The sequence below is a fragment of the Pinus tabuliformis genome, chromosome 3_1 (genome assembly GCF_031772625.1).
Source record: "Pinus tabuliformis cultivar Carrire ecotype Pingquan chromosome 3_1, CPIR1, whole genome shotgun sequence".
Classification (NCBI taxonomy): domain Eukaryota; kingdom Viridiplantae; phylum Streptophyta; class Pinopsida; order Pinales; family Pinaceae; genus Pinus; species Pinus tabuliformis.
Window position 1 is genome coordinate 32,840,934 of NC_142301.1, and position 6,265 is coordinate 32,847,198.

Below are 6,265 nucleotides of genomic sequence, written 5' to 3' on the forward strand. Positions count from 1 at the left end.
GTGAGCTGGTTTCATAACATTTGGTATCAGAGCTTTGGATTCTAGGGTTTCGCTGCTCCAAACAGGTCATCGTGGCATTTTCGCTATAATTTTTTTCTGTGACGTTTCAGAAGTCGCAAAAAAAACCCATTTGAGAAGAAATCGTGCTGAACCTTGGGTCCGAATTTCAGAGCTTTTCGCGCAATATTTGCGGAGATATGATCTGAGGAAGTTGGTCTTTTTGCAGACTCCTGAATTACATTCAAAACAGGTGACCTGGGGAAAATCGTCATAACTTTCTCTCTGGGGATCGGATTGAAATTTCGTAAGAAGGTACAGAAAGAGGACGGACTGTAGTTTCTTGTATGTGTGTTTCAGATTCAAAGGTTGAAACAGTGACTCGTGGCACGTCGTACAAGTTCGCTCTACTGAACCAGTCTAAAAGCAAGTCACTGTGGGAGATTTCACATAACTCTTCCTTGGAGAATCCAATTTGGCTCAGACTTGTGGCATTGGAAAGAGGACGCAGAAGGCTACTACAGGTAGCAATTTCAGAATTGGATGATTCGAAATTACAGAGATACATCAGATTCAATATCAGGCTTCTATAAAGTGAAAAAAGGTGTGTAGTTTTTTTTTTTTTTAATTTTTGTGTAAGCTTGGTTTAACAGAATTCAAAGGGCATAGTAAAGCATTATTATCGGTAACTGATGCCCCGAGGAAAGAAAATGCAAACACCTAGTAAGGAACCTGAAAGCTCTAGCATGACTCATGAAGAAGAGGAAGAAATGCTACATGATATATCAAAATTACAAGAACAAGTGCAACAAATGTCACGCTCACAAAAGCTAACAGAAGCTAAGATAAATGGCGTGGAATCTAAGATAAAGGGCATGGAAGCTAAGATGGAGGATTCAATGGCAAATTTGAAGATAGATTTGAAGACAGACATGGAAGAATTGAAGAAGTTGCTACAAGAAAGGGTCACTAATGGTGAAAAGGTAGTAAAGGAAACTCATGATGAGAACAAAAGAAATGTTAATCATGATTCCATAGACTCTAATGTTGGATCGAAGACTCACCATGTTCCAAAAATCGATATGAGGAAGTTTGATGGCAAGGATCCCGCCACATGGATATTACAGATGGAGCAATTCTTCGATCTCAATAATGTGCAAAACACACAAAAGGTACGTATGGCAACTTTATATTTGGAACCAAATCAGTTTGTATGGTATCAATGGCTTTGTTCTCGTAAACAATTTATCACTTGGGCAATTTTTACGGAAGAATTGATAGCACATTATGAGGATACAAAAAGCAACACTTTTTTTAGCCAATTGATAAGTCTCAAACAAAAGGGTTCAATAATGGAGCACATTGAGGAGTTCCAAAAATTGAACATAAGGGTAAAAGATATTCCAGAGGAGCATAGGATTGATGTGTTCATAGGGTCTTTAAAGGATAATATCCAACATGATGTGCGCCTTTGGGAACCTGATTCATTAGAGAAGGCATTCAGGTTAGCAAGAAAAATGGAAAGCAAAATTATGGCAACTAGGAAGCATACCATTCACAACTATAAAGACGGAAGTGTTGTTGCCCATAGTCTTCCACAACCTACAAGGTTGACACCACAACAATTGGAAGAAAAAAGAGCAAAAGGGCTTTGTTACAATTGTGATAGCAAATACACAAAAGGTCATAAGTGTGCTGAGAAGAAATTATTCTACATAGATTGTGAAGAGGAAGAAGAAAAGGAGCAAGAAAGGTCAAAAGAAGAGGATATATTCCAGGAACAAAGCCTAGATGAAGAACAAATAAATCCGACCATATCTTGTAATGCATTGGCGGGAATTACCACTCCTCAAACCATCAAGATAGAAGGACAAATCAAGAAGAAAAAGGTAATAGTGTTGATTGATTCAGGAAGCACCCACAATTTTATTCATTGTAGGGTAGCAAAAGAATTGAATTGCTTCCTATATCCAGCACCAGAGTGTCAAGTGATGATTGCAAATGGAGGAACAATAAATTGTTCTGGAAAGTGCCATAATATCAAGCTATCCATGGGAGAATATGTATTGACTAGCCCAATGCTTTCCATTCCAATGGGAGGTGCTGATGTTGTACTAGGAGTCCAATGGCTACAATCCTTGGGTACAATAGCTTTTAATTTTCAAGAACTTTTCATGAAATTTTCTGTGGAAGGAAAGGAAGTTGAATTAAGGGGTATTGCAGGGAAACCAGGAAAGATAATCAGCTCTAATGGCATGACAAAGCTTCTAAAAAAGGAGCAAAGAGGTGTAATTGCACAATTATGTTCGCTAGATGTTTCCACATTGGAATCATCTATTTCTCCAGATCTCCAAAAAGTCCTGGACAATCATTCCAAGGTATTTGAGACTCCCAAAGGTCTCCCACCTATGCGTGATCATGATCATGCTATTCATCTGATTCCAGGAAGTGTTCCTCCAAACATCAGGCCGTACAGATATCCCTATGTCCAAAAAAGTGAAATTGAACGTATGGTTGCAGAAATGCTAGAGGCTGGTATAATTCAACCGAGTCAAAGTTCTTTCTCAGCTCCAGTAGTATTGGTGCACAAGAAGGATGGATCATGGCGCATGTGTCCAGATTATAGGGAGCTCAACAAGCTCACTATTAAAGATAAGTTCCCCATTCCTGTCATTGATGAATTACTGGATGAATTGCATGGATCAATTTACTTCACCAAGTTGGATCTTCGTTCGGATATCATCAAATCAGAATGAAGATTGAAGACATTCCGAAAACGGCATTTAGAACTCATGAGGGTCATTATGAATTTTTGGTCATGCCTTTTGGCCTTACCAATGCACCTTCAACATTTCAAGGTTTGATGAATTCAATTTTCAAACCATTCCTTAGAAAATTTGTGTTAGTATTTTTTGATGATATACTAATCTACAGCAAGTCTTGGAAGGATCATGTTGAACATGTTGACAGGGTGCTACAACTATTGGAGGAGAAACAATTATATGCAAAAAGATCCAAATGTTTCTTTGGAGTCCAGGAGGTGGAATATTTGGGTCATATTGTATCTCATGAAGGAGTTAAGGTAGACCCTAGCAAAATTAAAGCCATTAAGGAATGGAAAATCCCCACATCCATAAAGCATCTGCGAGGATTTCTTGGGTTGACAGGGTATTATCGCAAGTTTGTTAAGAATTATGGGAGAATAGCAGCACCTCTAACAACATTATTGAAGAAAGATTCATTTTCATGGACTCCGGAAGCAACAAAGGCCTTTGAACATCTTAAAGAGGCAATGTGCCAAGCACCGGTCTTAGCTACACCGGACTTCACAAAAACCTTTATTGTGGAATGTGATGCTTCAGGAAATGGAATTGGTGCTGTTCTAATGCAAGATGAAAGACCCATTGCTTTTGAAAGTCGTCCAATCAAGGGAAAGTTTTTAAGCAAAGCTATTTATGAGAAGGAAATGTTGGCAATACTCCATGCACTTAAGAAATGGCGACCCTACCTAATGGGAAGACACTTCAAGGTAAAAACGGATCATGATAGCCTTAAATACTTTTTAGAACAAAGATTATCCTCTGAAGAGCAACAAAAGTGGGTCACAAAGATGTTGGGTTATGACTTTGAAATCATCTACAAAAAAGGGAAGCAAAATGTGGTGGCAGATGCACTCTCAAGAAAGGATGAGGATGTGGAAGCATTGTTGTGTGCCATTTCTATTATCCAACCAGATTGGATAAACGAAGCAAGGGAGGAATGGAAGAATGACGAAGAAGTGTGGGCACTTATTCGAAAGCTACAACAAGATTCCAGTACTTCTGATACATTTAGCTGGCAAAATGATTCGTTATGGTACAAAGATCGCTTATACCTCTGTAAGAATTCCCAGCTAAAACAAAAGATTCTTATGGAATTGCACACTTCTCCCTTAGGAGGGCACTCAGGATTTTTAAAAACTTACCACAGGGTTAAGAAGGAATTTTTTTGGGATGGCCTTAAATCAGATATTCAAAAGTTTGTGGCGGAATGTTTGGTTTGCCAACAAAATAAAGTTGAAACAATTAAGACACCAGGTCTATTACAACCTTTATCCATTCCAAGCCAACGTTGGGAGGAGGTTTCAATGGATTTTATCACAGGTTTACCCAAGTCTGAGGGAAAGAGTGTCATCATGGTGGTAGTTGACAGACTTACCAAGTATGCACACTTTTGTGCATTATCACATCCATTTAAAGCCAGTACAGTTTCTACTGCATTTATGGAAACAGTTCAAAAGCTACATGGAAACCCAAAGATTATTGTAAGTGACAGAGATCCCATTTTCACTGGAAATTTTTGGACAGAATTATTTTCTTGTCTTGGTACTCAGTTAGCTCATAGCTCATCTTATCATCCTCAATCTGATGGGCAAACTGAGATAGTAAACAAATGTTTGGAAGGATATCTTCGTTGCTTTGTATCTGATAAACAGACACAATGGGTCAAATGGTTGCCTCTGGCTGAATGGTGGTATAACAACAAAAAAATGACCCCATTTATGGCACTTTATGGGTATCAACCACCATCCATCACATCATATTTAAGAGAAAATTCTAAGGTTCAGGCAGTGGAACATCACATCGAACATCAACAACAAGTCCTCCAACTCTTAAAGGATAACCTCGTGTTGGCACAAAATAGAATGAAACAACAGGCAGATCAACATCGCAGTGAAAGAAGTTTTGATGTAGGTGATTGGGTATTCCTACGGCTACAACCATATAAGCAAATGTCCCTAAAGCAAGCTAAGAAGGATAATAAATTATCACCAAAGTATTATGGTCCGTACAAGGTGTTGCAAAAGATTGGTACTATGGCATACAAATTGGAGCTTCCTGCAGCTTCTCGATTGCACCCAGTTTTCCATGTTTCATGTTTAAAGAAGGTTATAGGTGACAAGCTCCCAATTCAAACAATATTGCCAGAACTTGACGAGGAAGGAAAAATTATATTGGAACCGGAAGCAGTCACAGAAACAAGAACTCGACAGCTACGAAATCGATCAATTTCAGAGTATCTTATCAAGTGGAAGAACTTATCCGCTGAAGATTCCACATGGGAGGATGAGAATTTTATGCAGAAGTATCCAGAACTACTCAAGCGTTGAGGACAACACTTTTTTGAAGGAGAGGGGCATGTTGGGTCCCTATAATACTAGTGATTACCCCATTACTATTGTAGTTATACCCCTTATTTATATTGTTGTGCCCCTATTACCCCCATATTGTTATTTCTGTGCCCCATAGAATCCCTCTATTGTTATTTTTGTGGCTTTATATTATTATTGTTAGGTCGGCTGGATTATATTGTGACTCCTTAGACTCCTATATATAGAAAGGAGGTTTTTTCATTTGTATCATCCAAGAATTGTTCATTTATGTAATGTAAAGGAGGTTGCCCCCTCGAAGAGGCTGAATTCTAAGGTGTGGATCTCTCTTTTCTATCTTTTTGTGAGCTGGTTTCATAACAGTTCACTAAAGTGGTTGAGGAATTATTAATAAAGATCCACGTTACCCACCACCAGTGGGCAACCCCTATAAGAAATTTTTATCCTAGATTTGTCTTGAGTCGGAAATTAGTAGCCCCTTGATAACTTGATGTGCTATTATTCTCTGCCAACTGAGCCAATCATTGTGTGCCCTTGCTCATATGTTATGATCGTATGTTTGAAAGTGGGTCATCCAACCTCGAAGGTATGATTTTTCATTATGTGATTGGGTGTTTATGCTTGTTTTTCTTGGGCACTTGTTGGCGTGGATTAGTGGGGGGATTCAGCTGAAATAAAGGGCTTTGATTGTATTTGATCCAAGTGGATATTGGTGGCCACCCGCCTATTCCACTTGGACCCCCACTATTGTTTCTTTCAGTTTTTAGTTTCCTTATTTGTAGCACAATTTACTATTTTTGGTAGTTTTTTGGGTCTTGTACTTCCGGCGCCATTTTGAGGCCCTAAACGACGCTTTTGGGAAAATCGGGAGCATCATGGGTCGTAGACTGATGTTGCTCACTTAAAAGTTGTATTCCTTGGATATATCTTTCTAACGAGGTATTCAAATGGAGATTATATGCCAAAGTTACGACCCTGGGAAGTTGATGTACCAATTTACCCAAACGGGGCCCATAGTTTGGCAGTTCATCTCCTAGGCTTAGGTTTTTGGAGGTTTGGGGTTTTCCATTGTTTCTCAACAATAAATAGGCCTTTGAGCCTCATGGTATAACAATTCAG